This window comes from Candoia aspera, chromosome 3 (assembly GCF_035149785.1).
Source record: "Candoia aspera isolate rCanAsp1 chromosome 3, rCanAsp1.hap2, whole genome shotgun sequence".
In the NCBI taxonomy this organism is placed as follows: Eukaryota; Metazoa; Chordata; class Lepidosauria; order Squamata; family Boidae; genus Candoia; species Candoia aspera.
The window spans coordinates 37,254,271-37,270,116 of NC_086155.1; the positions used below are offsets into that span (position 1 = coordinate 37,254,271).

The 15,846-nt window shown below is 38.8% G+C and overlaps 1 protein-coding gene across 2 annotated transcripts in view; it reads left to right on the plus strand.

Annotated features, from left to right (window-relative positions):
• SYT6 (synaptotagmin 6) overlaps window positions 1-15,846 on the plus strand; it is a 176,196-nt gene that overhangs the window by 113,945 nt on the left and 46,405 nt on the right. The gene's annotated exons all lie outside the window — the stretch shown is intronic.

Consider the following 15,846-nt stretch of genomic DNA (forward strand, 5'->3'; position numbering starts at 1 on the left):
TTGATGTATGTCTATGTTGCACAAAAGTAATAAGATTTTTGGTACAGGCAGATGATCAGATATTCTTTTGGAGGTTGGATATTTTTCCCCTTTCTTTTACTGATATTTTTAGCAGTCAGTAAGCTAGCATAACTTGGAAAGTTTTATACATCATGTAATCTGTACTGTTATTTTGTGATGGAAAATGATTTCCCAAGATTTATTTCAGCTTGGAGATGATGTACATATCAGATTTATCTTGGGTTTCAGATTTTAGAGTTCACTGTGTATTTTACATTCTCACAGCTTTTTGGATTAAAAAGCAAATACACAAATGAGAGGCTCATTATGCTTCATCCCCATAATTTGGACAGTTTAGACTTTTTATAGAAATATGCTGTAATGTTATATTCTGATGCTGTGTGTGGGCAGGCTATATAAGCGGAATAATAAAACTGTAACAATAAGAAGACATGAACTCCAGTTTAATTTTGACAAAACTAAGGCATGTGGCACCAAAACCAAGTCCCTTTTCTCAAAATGGAAACAGTTCTGAGAACCAGCCTGAGCTCTCCTAATGTACCCATAGCTGACTTCTGAAGGTCTTGTTACAAAGGCGGGTCAAGGAAAACTCCTAAACTGACTGCCTGATTCAGGACAGGGAGTGAGATCCTATTCAAATTAAGCTATGATCCTGATTCATTTTGAACAGAGCCTCTTTGGTTGGGTGGCCCTGTGTCATACCTTACAGAGGCCATTCCCCTGTTTCAAGTTTTCCATCCAAGTCTAATTTAAATTTAAAGATCCATTAGAAAAAAAGGTAAGATTAAATGTACTTATTAGTTCCTGGACAACAGACTGACAGAAGTCACCTCATTAGCGTCTTCTCCCATTCTAGTGCGATATATTGTATTTTTATTTACTTGTTTGTTAGATTTATATCCCACCTTTTCTCTAGGCTCTCAAGGCAGTTCACATGGGGATCTCCCTTCATGTTATCCTCACAACAAACAGCAACTTATGAGGTAGGTTGGGCTGAGACTGAGTGACCACTGGCCTGAAGTCACCCAATGATAACCACAGCTGGGAGTGGACTGGACCTAGATCTCCTCAGTAATAATCAAATACCCTAACGGCTACATATTTAAATGACAGTAGCTGGTTTAGCATATGAATGATCTATCCAGATATATACAGTACCTTCTTTTGTCCTCTTTTTGGCAATGCACTTCTTTTTCTGAGAAAGGATTATGCAATATTATAGAATCCCTCTTGAGAGCCAAATTAGCTGCAAATAGCTATTGGAGGGAGGCCTCCTCTGATTTTCATCCAGATCTCAATTCATTGGGCAGAGGGCAATTAAAGCCCCCAGAGCCCTGATGATAAACACACAAATATATTCACCTATGCCAAATCCACCGTTCCTTCAGGGGAGAGGAAAGTTCCTATTAGAGGCCTCTTTTCTGCAGCTAGTAGCAGCTTCAGGAGGCATATTTTAATGGATATTATGGCAGGGAAATAAGAGGTGATAATGAGGGAGAAATTAATATAAAACCCAAAGAACTGTAATGTTGTATTTAGCCATTTTGCATTAGAATAGGAGGTAAGACAAATTCAAACTGTTCTAGACTGATAGAGTGGTGTTGAGAAAATCCAGATGGCTGGCTTTGGCCTCTGGCAGGTTTTTCTTTTTTCTCTACTCTGGTCTTAGGAAGTTGTTGCTTTCATGTCTCCCATCTCTCTATAACACCAAGAAATGATCTGGAATCCTGTTACCTCTCTTGGATTTCAACTATTACAGAGAAAAAAATTGCTTTCCTGAACTTAATAAGACCATTTGATTTTCTTCTGCCTTCACCTAGACTTTTCTATCTAATCTTTACATATTGTCCTAGAAGGAAGCTGATCAGCTTGCTTTGAAGCCTGACTTTGAACATAATTCAAAGATTTTTTTTAAGTGAATGTGTCTTATCAAATCTTCTTTAAAAGAGCTTGACCAAATGTGTTAAATGAAGAGATACAGAATTTGTCAATTGATTTTCCTCTTGGAGAGATGCTGAGCCTGGGAAACACATTGACTTGAGCTTTAAGGCAGTTGCCTGGGAAACTTTTAATAATTTAGGTGGAAGGAAATTATCATGCTATGGTAGAATCTATGTCCAGATACCGAGCATGTAATTAGTCTTGGAAGAGCTATATCGCTTGAAGGCTTTTCTTACATTCCTGCCCTGTGAACCCTTTCTGCTCTAAGGCTGCAGAAGCAGCATGTTGATTGCTGTGCTTCAAGAGCAGAGCCTCGTTATTCCTATGTAAATCTCATCATTTTTCATTCTATTAGTATAACTGTCACACAGGTTAGCAAACAACTGCTGTAATGTTTTAGTGATTGCTAACAGCTCAGGAAACAGAAAGATCCTTTGCAGTTGCAGCTAATTTTACAAGTCTGCTTTGTTTCAGGGAATAGCCTAGCTCCCCTAATTGGCATCATAAATATGCATTATGCCTTAGCCAGACTTCACCCAAGGATGTTTGTGCTTGCCCCTAATGAAGTTCTTAATCACTCCAAGTTAGAATATTACTGTGGCTAAGAAAGTGAAAACTAATTTTTCATAATGCTGATGCAGAGATATTGTCCCCAGTGAAAAGGTTTAATAACACTAACTGAATACTTGAGAGTGGATATATAAAAAGCTTTTTTTTTCAGTGAGCCAAGGGTACTTTGAAAGGGACAATCTTACATGTGTTGTGGCAGATTTTTTATCCTTATTCTACACTATTCCTTTAATTAATAAATTGTTTTCCTCTATTTTGGCCTTTCCAAATGATTTTGTTTCTGCCTGTGGAAATGCATAGCATCTACTAATAATAGGCAGTTCCATTGCCATTTCCCAGTTTTCCAATTTAGCTGTCATTCTAGGACTCGTTATAGGGTAAAAATTGGCATCAATAAGCAGAAGAAGTGACAGATTTTCCTAAGGGGAAGGAATCTGTGAACATTTTTAGTCTTTGCATCTCCTCATTGAAACCATCTTTGATTTTTCTCCCAAGTATCATCTCCCATGCATTTAGAGACCAAGAATCACATTCTTAACCTGTATCAGCTTGATGTCTAGACTTTATGGTAGCATCGGTCTATTTTGATATTGACAATATTAAGTAATCAGACATTGCTAGAGTAAAACTGTAGAAGAAGAGATTGAGACTGATAATTACTGAATGAATATATGCAGTTATTATGTTATATGTGTGGCTAAAACAGGGATTAGCAACTGAGGCCACAAGGCCACATGAATAATTCAAACCCACTTTTTTTTGCCCCAGGCAAAGCTCTTCTAATACTACTGCCAAAACCTCAGTCTGGTTTTCTGTACATTGTTAGGCAGGATAGCAACAGTTGTATAAGAAACCCACTACCAAACACAGGAAAGAAACAAACATCCTCACCTTGCTTATGTGTAAGAGTTGAGTCTGACTCTGAGGCTGAGGAAGGGGAAATTGAAACCGATGCTAGGCAAAACGGGGACATTGAAACTCCAAGTGACTCAGCAGAGTGGGAAAGTCTTGAGCAGCTGATTGGGCAGAATCAGGAGCCAAATTCAAAGCCACCAATCAGCGCAAGAGAAAGGTGAGGCAAAAAGTGCACCAAGCAAAAGGAAGCCTAACTGGCTCCGGAGGAGAAACGGTGTGAAGGGAACAGCTTAAAAAGGAGCCAGCACAAGGACAGGGTCACTGGAGACAAAAGTTCCACTGAGCTAACAACTTCTTTAGGAGAAGAGAAGCCGGAACTGTTCTCAGAGCCTTACCCTGTAGCTGTTATGGAACCAGAGCCTTCCCAGCCTTCTGTGCCTTGCCTTACCGTCCTGTCATGAAGCCCAGCCAAGTCGAGCCCTGCCGCCTTGCCTCTAAGCCCAGTCAAGTCTTGCCTTGCCATCCTTCCACGGAACTCAGCCGAGTCGAGTCCTGCCACCTTGCCTCAAAGCCCAGGCGAGTCTTGCCTTGCTGCCCGCCATGAAGCCAAGTCCTGCCGTCTTGCCTTGAAGTTCCACTGAGACTTGCTTTGCCACCTTGCCACGAGGTCCAGTCAAGTCCAGTCTTGTCGCCTTGCCATGGAGTCCATTCGAGCCTAGCCTTGTTGCCTCGTTACGATCCATAGCCATTTTGCCTTGCAGTCTTGCTGTGTTCTCCAGACTGATTCAGTCACCTTGTCACCAGTTCCTGCCAAATCCTGTCCTGCCTCTTTGTCACAGTCTTCAGTTGAGTCCTACCTAGCTGCCTTGCCGCGAATCCCAGTTGAGTCCAGTCCAGCTGCATCGTTGTGCTCTCCAGCAGAACCTGACTTTGCTATCTTGCCAAGCACTCTGCCTTTGCCCAGTTGGGCTTGAATTGAACTGAACTATTATTTAAGAGACAATTGACAATTGTCAATTGACAATTTAAGAGACATATTTATATTTTATTATGTATTATATTTATTCTATAGTTTTATATGCTTTTTTATCTATGTTTTATTGTAAACCACCCAGGGTCCCTTTTCTGGGGAGATAGGCAGTGATAAATTTGATAAATAAATAAATTGCTAATTGTACATAGTTGCATTGTAAATAAAGAATTCCTTTTTACTTGTCTGGTCACCTCATAGTCTAAACAGAACATTATGTACGCAGCACAGTCCACCTGTTTGTATCACTTTCCTTTGATTCCCAACCACAAATATGTTGCCCATTCCTGACTTAGGTATTTATATTTTGTAATGATTGAATCAGCTATCCCTGAAAATTTGTTTTTTTGCACCTAAGAGTCAGATGTACAGTAAATACAGTACTTGAAAGTGCAGATAATGAAACAGAAGGTATACACTTGATATATACATACAGCTACCACACAGTTCTTTTTGGGGTAAGCAATGTTCTGGTGCAAAGGACGGAAGAGTAATAGGGAGTAAAGGGCAAAATAAATTAAAGACAGGAAATAAGTGAAAAGAAAAGAAAAACTAAGTATAACTAGTTTACTTTTAACTGACAAGGTATTTCTTAGCCCAGTTTTCTACAACCTGGTGCCCTCCATATGTTCTGAGAGTACAACTCTGAGAATTCAGGGGCTTGTAGTTCCAACATATATGGAAGGCATCTGGTTGGGATGGATGTTTTAAAGGATTTCTGCTAGAGAGAGCTATAGTCATTGCATCCTGAATAATGCAAGAGATGAGTGAATCTTTATTCACCATATTGTCTCAATGAGCAAAGTCTTCTGAGATAAAAAAGCCGTCCCTTGTGGTCTGCTTTGACAGATTCAGTCCTTCCACATCACTTGATGACAAATGTCAGCGGTGAACACAATATTCATTTATAAACTAACCAAATTGTACTTGGTGTAGTCAATTCTTATTTCCTCATTGGTTCTGGAGCTATAATCAGTACTTCAAGAACTTTCTCCATTTTTCTAGTTGTTTTCCCTACCTAAAATCTAATGCCTGCCTGCTTCTCCACAGTCTTTTATGTTATTAAGAACCTTATGTTTAAAATTAAAAGGTGTGGTTTCTGAACCCATGCATATTTAAGAGAAATGTTTAGCAGCCTGATGTAGTTTTTTTCCAATGTTCATCCCCACAATGAATTTGGAGAAAAATAAATATCGTGCAAATTCTTGCTGGAGATCTAACTAGCCTCTTAGTGACTAAAAAGGACACTCAAGGGCCTGTACTATCCAGATACATTGCACTAAAGCCTTTTATATGGCACATGGCATCATTCCATTCTGCTGGTGCTTTTATTCCATTAAAACAATGCCTACCAAGTATTGTTACTATGACTTTTTATGTCAATGCCATTTCCTGCACTACCAGTATTGGGTGCACCAAACTAATTACATCTAATGACTTCAAAACTTTTGTTAATGATACTGGTTTTAAAGGTATAAAACCAGTATTGCAACACTATTTCCTCTGACTTCAGACAGGTGGAAAGGGAAATCCATGGGTGCTCTTTCTCCCATGTTCTTTTTCGTTCTGTACTTATGCAGCACCCAGCTTATACAACTTTATTTTAAATCTGTGCATCTTTATAGCATTCTTTTAAAAGGCCAGCAGCATGGCACATCAGCATGAATGATAAAGCACATGTGATTAAAGTCAGCCTACTTTTCCTGCTGTTGCAACCCTATGCATTAGTATATGGCACTTGATTGTGTTATAAACACAGGAGATATTACACTCATTAATTAAGCGGTGCTCACCTAGCAACAATTGCATTTAGAAAAAATACCAGTATAGTGGTACTTCAGAAATTTTAAAAAAACAATCATACAAGTCACTGGGAGCAACAATTCTGGAACATGGAAAGTCAAGATCTAGAACAATGAATACCTGTTATTAAATTAATCCTAAAGAAACAGGAAAATGAGCATTAATCTTGCATCACTGATATTATGGAGGAATGAATATTTATACATTTTTAAAAATGCTCTTTCCCCTCTAGTATCATAATTTCATATTGTAGCTATCAGATAACCAGATATTGTGTCCAGGCTTTTTTTCTTTCAAAGTAATATTGCCAGTTGGCATATGTTTTTACTCTGATAAGCACTTCCAGGTCATAGCAAGCAAACCCTTTCTTGAAATCTGCTGGTTTGGTTGCCAGTTTAATCAGATCCTGTTTCATGTTTTTTCATTGTCAACTGGTCTGTCCCTAGGTGAGTCACTTGGATAACTTGGGATTAATTGATTATGATAATACTACTACATAGAATAAATTGCCTGTGGTAAGTTTACCTTCTTCACAGTCCTAGGTGTGGAAAGCTGCTTAGAATATATCATACTAGCTGCTTATTCAACCCCAAGGAGAAAATCTTAAAACTTAATTCTGAGTCTGATGGATTTGCTTCCTAGCAATTTTTCTCCAATTTCTGAGAATAGACCAGAGAAAGCCAATACTGCACTTCTAGATGTTACTGTCTGTTCAGAAAGTTTCCCGCTACCCTTCACAAAAAGTCATGCTGCTCACCATTTGGTTTCAGTTGGCTGTGCCTTGGCCAGCCAGGTAGATGTTTTTGCAAGATGTTGCCAACTTGGTAGTTTGATAAAAAGATCAAAATTATGGCTGGCAATCTCTGCTAGAACAGACTGTATTTTATTGATGATATCTTATAACCTGACATTCACAATTTTGGATGTTATTGTATTGTATAATTCCACTAGTTGAACATGGCATAGTAGATAATGGTACCTAATCACTTGCTTTCGGGTGTAATGAAGTGACTACTAAAGCACTGACTTGCCATCAACTATGAAATCAATATTTGGCTTGCGTGATGTAATGCCACCCCTTCTGCTCTCAAAATTCTAGCAGATATTCTGAAACTTGCCATGCTTTTAAAAAACTATTTATGAGTCACACTTGAAAAAATACGATGCTCATATAATATCTGCATTCAGAATTACCCTTACACCGATGCGTTAGAATCAACCCATCTTACCTGTAAAATATCCCTGTGTAAAAACAATACTCTTCTTCTCATCATGCATATGCACTGGAAAGCTTAGATCAAATGAGAAATTGGGGACATTTGAGGGAAAGACAAGACGTATAGATTTGGCTCAAAGTCAGAAAGATGGATGGATGTTCCCTAGAAATTCACCATACTTCCCCCCCCCCCAACCCTTGTAAAACTCTAAGAGACGTTTGTGGCACACATAGCAAGGGAAGATACAAGTGTGAATACATAACATCAGTTAATCCTACCTCGCACTAACTGAATACTCAGATATGTGAGCAGCTTTACAAATATAGGGCAGCTTTTATGTTTGCCCATATGAGGTCCCTAAATGCAGTACTTTTATACTGACCCTTTTTTCAGAGAAGATAAGAGTATTAGCTAACTGTTTGAATGGCTTGTTTCAAAATAAGCTGCCACGCAGTAGAATTGGCTGATGGGGATTGTGGGTCTCCCTCTCTCACTATGGTTGGATGGGGGTAGATGTGAATCTGTAATTACTCCAAAGCAGTTTCCACCAGCTTTGCTCTCTCAATGTTCTGGATTTCATCACTCAGAATTCTCACCCAGTATGTCCAGTGCAGCACACACATATACCAGGTTGGTAAAAGCCGATGTACAACGTAACATAATACACTGCGCATCACTGCAGAAATCATTCCATTGCCCTCACTCTCTTGACGCTGGCTGAAAACAACACAACAGAATGGTAGGTTACATTTTTGTGTATGTATTAATAAGAACAGCAAGCAACACAGAGTTGCAGCAGCTGCATTTTTATTGTTATGCTACCTTTGCCTTCTGTAGTCCTTTGTACTCTACTCTATGGAATTTTAACTAACCATGCATGGGATTGGCACTGGATGATCCCTGCTGCTCCACTATGTACTGTATCTCTTTATCAGTTGCCACAGAGCAGAGGCTGCAGCAAGGAATAAAAACATGATACTTATCCTCTACTCCCATTCCACCAGTTAAGTAAGCCCAAGCTCAGCTGTGAAGCACTAGGTAAAGAAGCAAGTGTGTATATTCTGGTTTATTTCAGAATTTGCCTCTGCTTAATAATGGAAGAGGAACAATCACAAAAATGAATGTGTAGAGCATCAGATTTTTATCATCACATGAATCTGTGGATATTACAATAAGAAGTAATTCTTCCAAAATATGTCTAATTCAGAAGCATAACCACAGATAGCCTGTTTAGCAGAGTGTTCACAGTGCTATTATATTGTAATGATATAAATATTGAGGGGAAGAGAGGAAGCTTAAGCCAAATGCCGGCTCAGCTGCTTGAATATAGATAATGCTCATCTCACGAAGGATCTGGAACAGGAATGATCAATGTTTTTCTGTGCTCCAGAGCGCTTATGCTGCAATATTGTTGCATTCATATTCTATCTCAGAGACCCGCAGCCTGTCTCTAAAACAACTATTATTTCTAAGCTATCTGACTGCTCCATCTTGCCAAATAAGATTAGCTGGAATTCACTTAGGACCCAGAGATTGCAAAGGCTCCGAATGATATGCACAGAGTCTCTCGGATACTTTAATGTGGTCTCTTATTAATATTCATTGAAACCAGGCATCACAGCTCCTTGGGGACTCATCAGCAAGTACAAAGAATGGGCACTAAAAATATTGAGTAATGCTGCTGTTTTCCCTTATCACATTACTGAATATTGGCAGTGAGACTGTGACTGTTAGGCTGAAATGTCCTGGAAAGTTTGTTATGAGCTTGTTTATGATTCATGAGAATACAGAACTTAGAGAAATGGAGGCATGGTTAACTCCTTGCTAGTCAAGTAGTGCTTTCTTGAAGGACGCTGGTGCTACTTTGAATACTTAAATTGCTAAAAATCTTGCCTGCTTTATGGATTGGGTGAGCTAGCAATATTTCAATCAGTATTTTTTTCCCTGTGGTCTTTGTTTAATTAATAAAAAGTGGTAACTATTTGCAGTTACATATTTGAACATGAGGAAACTTCTAGGCATCTTCCCATAATTTACATTTACTATAAATTTAATTGCCAAATAAAGTTTTTTTTAATTAAATTACTGTCTTTCAATTTCATGTTTATGCTGTAGGCTTTTAAAATGCAACCCCCCCACTTAACTGTTCTTTCTAAACAAAGCAACCAGCGTTCATACACAACTTTCAGGGGCTTACCTTTTTCAGACACCTTTTCTGTAGGCATATGGACTTTTGATCAGGCAAAGACAATGCTGCTGGGTTTTGTTAGATGCTTGTATTTGCCCAATTGTGAAATCTGGCAGGAGCAAAATGCTTCAAGTTGCTTCCAGTGATATTCATGGCAGATTCCCCCCTCCCCTCTGTCCTAAATCCTTAATGTTAACAATATTTGGGTGTCAATGCAGTCTTTGGGTTTTCAGGAATTTATTTTTTTATGTGGATTACAACTGCTTTACAGTTTCAGCCACTTCTTTGGCACTATTTTTGAAACTTCCTTTTTTTTTAACTACATGATCCTAGCTAATAAGAATAACAAAGTACAACTGATGACATCTGAGCCTCCCATAATGAATTCCAGAGGGTCTTAACTGAGGAATGGAAGAAAGTGGAGCAAGTCAGCCAACACCCTTAGTTTATATATTTCTCTTTTAATGTTCACTCCAGAAATTTTCTCATCCTGTCTTATATCTCTGTTCAATACTTCAAGAGCTAGAATGAACAAAGTCTTGTCCCTTTTTGTATCTCACAGGGTTTTGTTAACTCTCCATTAACAATTATTTGTGCCTTTTGTAAAGTATAAATTGATTTCACCTGTTTAATAAAGTTTTCTCCAAAGTCCATATCTTCTAGAATTTTAAACAAAAAAAGTCCACTTCAAATTATCAAATGCCTTCTCTGCATCTAAAGACATCAATGCAGCTTGTTTTTCATTGTGTTGTTCAAGGTATTCCAAAATGTCTAGTACATTTCTAATATTGTCTCTTAACTATCTTCTGAGTAAAACCCCCACTGATCTTCATGAATAAAATCCTCTAAAACTCTTTTCATCCTCTCAGCCAAAGTCATCATAAATAGCTTATAGTCATTATTCAATAATTATATCGGTTGGTAATTTTTGATAATGTCATATCTTGGCCTCCTTTAGGAATTAATGCTCTTCTATCCAACTATCTGGTATTCTTCCATTCTGTAAAATGGAATTCATCATTTTTTGCATAGGTTGTACTGGTTCATCCTCAAAATCTTTATTATAAGAAGCTGGTAGGTCATCTGGTCCATGTGTTGTTGTTTATTTGTTTAGTCGCTTCCGACTCTTCGTGACTTCATGGACCAGCCCACGCCAGAACTTCCTGTCGGTCGTCAACACCCCCAGCTCCCCCAGGGACGAGTCCGTCACCTCTAGAATATCATCCATCCATCTTGCCCTTGGTCAACCCCTCTTCCTTTTGCCTTCCACTCTCCCTAGCATCAGCATCTGCTCCAGGGTGTCCTGTCTTCTCATTATGTGGCCAAAGTATTTCAGTTTTGCCTTTAATATCATTCCCTCAAGTGAGCAGTCTGGCTTTATTTCCTGGAGGATGGACTGGTTTGATCTTCTTGCAGTCCAAGGCACTCTCAGAATTTTCCTCCAACACCACAGTTCCAAAGCATCGATCTTCCTTCTCTCAGCCTTCCTTATGGTCCAGCTCTCGCAGCCATATGTTACTACAGGGAACACCATTGCTTTAACTATGCGGGCCTTTGTTGTCAGTGTGATGTCTCTGCTCTTAACTATTTTATCGAGATTTGTCATTGCTCTTCTTCCAAGGATTAAGCGTCTTCTGATTTCCTGACTGCAGTCAGCATCTGCAGTAATCTTTGCACCTAGGAATACAAAGTCTTTCACTGCTTCTACATTTTCTCCCTCTATTTGCCAGTTATCAATCAAGCTGGTTGCCATAATCTTGGTTTTTTTGAGGTTTAGCTGCAAGCCAGCTTTTGCACTTTCTTCTTTCACCATCATAAGGCTCCTCAGTTCCTCTTCACTTTCAGCCATCAAAGTGGTATCATCTGCATATCTGAGATTGTTAATGTTTCTTCCAGAGGTTTTAACTCCAGCCTTGGATTCCTCAAGCCCAGCATGTCGCATGATGTGTTCTGCATACAAGTTGAATAGGTAGGGTGAGAGTATACAGCCCTGCCGTACTCCTTTCCCTATCTTAAACTAGTCCGTTGTTCCGTGGTCTGTTCTTACTGTTGCTACTTGGTCGTTATACAGATTCTTCAGGAGGCAGACAAGATGATTTGGTATCCCCATACCGCTAAGACCTTGCCACAATTTGTTATGGTCCACAAAGTCAAAGGCTTTAGAATAGTCAATAAAACAGAAATAGATGTTTTTCTGAAACTCCCTGGCCTTTTCCATTATCCAGCGGATATTGGCAATTTGGTCTCTAGTTCCTCTGCCTTTTCTAAACCCAGCTTGTACATCTGGCAATTCTCGCTCCATGAATTGCTGAAGTCTACCTTGCAGGATCTTGAGCATTACCTTACTGGCATGTGAAATGAGTGCCACTGTTCGATAGTTTGAACATTCTTTAATGTTTCCCTTTTTTGGTATGGGGATATAAGTTGATTTTTTCCAATCTGATGGCCATTCTTGTGTTTTCCAAATTTGCTGGCATATAGCATGCATTACCTTGACAGCATCATCTTGCAAGATTTTGAACAGTTCAGCTGGGATGCCGTCGTCTCCTGCTGCCTTGTTATTAGCAATGCTTCTTAAGGCCCACTCAACCTCACTCTTCAGGATGTCTGGCTCTAGCTCACTGACCACACCGTCAAAGCTATCCCCGATATTGTTATCCTTCCTATACAGGTCTTCTGTATATTCTTGCCACCTTTTCTTGATCTCTTCTTCTTCTGTTAGGTCCTTGCCATCTTTGTTTTTGATCATACCCATTTTTGCCTGGAATTTACCTCCAGTGTTTCTAATTTTCTGGAAGAGGTCTCTTGTCCTTCCTATTCTATTGTCTTCTTCCACTTCCACGCATTGCTTGTTTAAAAATAATTCCTTATCTCTTCTGGCTAACCTCTGGAATTTTGCATTTAATTGGGCATATCTCCCCCTATCACTGTTGCCTTTTGCTTTCCTTCTTTCTTGGGCTACTTCTAGTGTCTCAGCAGACAGCCATTTTGCCTTCTTGGTTTTCTCTTTCTTTGGGATGTATTTTGTTGCCGCCTCCTGAACAATGCTGCCAACTTCTGTCCAGAGTTCTTCCGGGACCCTATCTACTAAGTCCAGTCCCTTAAATCTATTCTTCACCTCCACTGCATATTCCTTAGGAATATTAGTGAGCTCATATCTAGCTGATCTGTGGGTCTTCCCTAATCTCTTTAGTCTGATCCTAAATTGTGCAAGAAGAAGTTCGTGATCTGAACTACAGTCAGCTCCAGGCCTTGTTTTTACCGACTGTACAGATGTCCGCCACCTTTGGCTGCAAAGGATGTAGTCAATCTGATTTCGGTGTTGTCCATCTGGTGAAGTCCATGTATAAAGCCGTCTCTTAGGTTGTTGGAAGAGAGTGTTTGTTATGCAGAGTGAATTGTCTTGGCAAAATTCTATCAGCCTATGTCCTGCTTCATTTTGTTCTCCCAGGCCATACTTACCTGTAATTCGAGGTGTCATTTGACTGCCCACCTTAGCGTTCCAGTCTCCTGTGATGAAAATAACATCTCTTTTAGTCGTGTTGTCCAGTAGGTGCTGCAGATCCTCATAGAACTGCTCTACTTCAGCTTCTTCAGCATTTGTGGTTGCGGCGTATATTTGGATCACTGTGATGTTAGATGGCTTGCCCTGAATTCGAATTGAGATCATTCTGTCGTTTTTTGGGTTGTATCCAAGCACTGCTTTAGCCACTTGACTATTAATTATGAAGGCTACTCCATTTCTTCTGTGGTCCTCTTGTCCACAGTAGTAGATCTGGTGGTCATTTGATGTGAAGTGGCCCATTCCAGTCCCTTTCAGTTCACTGACGCCCAGAATGTCTATCTTTAATCTTGACATCTCACCAATAACCACATCCAATTTGCCCTGGCTCATAGATCTTACATTCCAGGTTCCAATGGTGTGTTGATCCTTAGAACATTGGATTCGCCGTTCACCACCAGCACCGTCGGCCGCTAGCCATCCTTTCGGCTTTGAGCTAGCTGCGTCATCACGTCTGGGGCTAGTTGAGCTCATCCTCTGTTCCTCCCCAGTAGCATTTTGACCATCTTCCGACCTGGGGGTCTCATCTTCCGATGGTATACCGACATATCTCTGGTTGTACTGATCCATTGAGTTTTCACGGCAAGAATACTGGGGTGGGTTGCCATTACCTTCCCCAGGGATCGCATTTAGTCTGACCTCTCTGTCATGACCTTCCCGTCTTGGGTGGCCCTTCATGGTTTAGCTCATGGCATCACTGAGGTGCTCAAGCTCCAGCACCACGACAAGGTAACGATCCTTTGCTGAAGTCTGGTCCATGTACTTTACCTATTTTAGTCTTTTTTATAGCTTCACAGATTTCCCTTATTGTTATAGGTCCATTCATGATTTGTTTCTGTGTATCAGTAATTTTCAGTAAATTTTGTCAGCTTTTGCTGGGAAAACTTCTTCTCCTTGTATAATTTTGAATAATATTGATGAAATATTTTTCATATCCTTACATTGTCTATTGTCATAGTATTTCCATCTTGTAATTTCAGTATCATTTTTTTCTTTTTCTTTTCATAGTTTATATGACAATCATTTACCTGGCTTATTTGCAAATTCTTTTTTTTTTCTTTTGCAAAATTTATTTTTATTTCCATTTCCCTTAATGTTAACATAGACAGCTGTCACTGTATAAGTTTGATTTGTTGCAAAATAGTTTTCTTTCCTGGGGATTTCTTTAATTCTTCTTCTTTCATTTTTATCTCATCTAAGACTGCTTGTGTTGTCCATCTTTGCTTTTTAAGTTTACCATTATGTTGTATAAAATATCCTCTCATAAAAGCTTTGCTCACATCCCACATTGTCCTTATATCTGTACCTTTATTAAGGTTGTTCTTGAAAAATTCTTTCAACTTCATTTTACAATCCTCCACTATTGTTTCTTTTTGTAATAACATCTCATTCAACCTCCATCTGAAGGAACTAATTTCCCTTTTAAATATTAAAGTCACTGGATTGTGATCTGAAAAATAATTGGCAATATCTCCACTTTGTTAACACTAGTAGCTAGATTCTTAGAAATCCAGAACATGCCAATCCTTGAAAAAATCCATGACTTTCAAAAAAATAAGTACATTCTTTTAAGTCACCATTTTTAGGTCTCCATACATCTATAGATTGTAAATTGTCCATCATATCAACAAAATATTTTTGGTAATTTGCCTTGTGTTCTCTTAATATCTTTCTCAGGGGTTCTATCTTTTTGTGGACAGATCACTCCATTCCAGTCTCCAACTAGGCACCAATTTTCATACAGTAAGTCCAGTAATTTATCCATAAGTCCTTTATAAATTGTTGCTTTATCTTCATTTGGGGCATACATTCCTAATATCAAAGTCTTAGCCCTATTTAAATTAACTCCCACCCCCACATATCTGCATAGTCAGCAGCCAATATCAGCTGTGGTTGTAGTTGTGGATTTATATACAAAACAACTCTATTTCTTTTTTTAGTTCCCACTGAAATAAACTCTTCACCTAAATTTTTATAAACCAAGTATTTTTTTGTCCTTTGTAATATGTGTTTCTTGTAAACAAATTACATCTTGTTTCAATTTTTTCAAATATTGAAATAATTTTCTTCTTTTGGGGGGAGCATTTGCTCCATTTATATTCCATTTAAGATCCATACTGTCGCTGCAAAACCTGGTCTCTGGTCCGCTTCCTGAAAAAGTGCACAAGAATATCCCTTGGTACATTTCTTAATTTTGCAAATTGTGTATTAATCCTATAGACATTGTCAGTCTCCGACAAAGAGCCTCCGTATCATCTTCAGCCCATTCCAAAAATTCTGTTAAAGACTGAACAACCTTTTCGCTGGTGTCCTCACCAGGATCCTCTGGAGCTGCTCTGAATCTCAAGTAAAATTCTTTTTCTCTCAATTCCATTAGTGCCAGATTGTCTAAGTCCTTTTTCATCTCTCTGTTTATTATTTCTATCTTACTTTCTAAATTTTCCACTTTGTCATTAATGTGTTTTACTTCTCCAGTTAGTTGTTCTACAGGTTCTTCAATTTTTAAAATTTCTTTAATTTCCTCTTTCATCTTTAAAAGCTTTCGTCCATTCTCCCTTCAAATGCAGCTAAATCACTTTTAATAGATTGAACAGATGCAGATACCTTGTTGCCCATCTCTTCCAAACTTTGTTGTAATGTAATCTCTGGAGTAATCCTC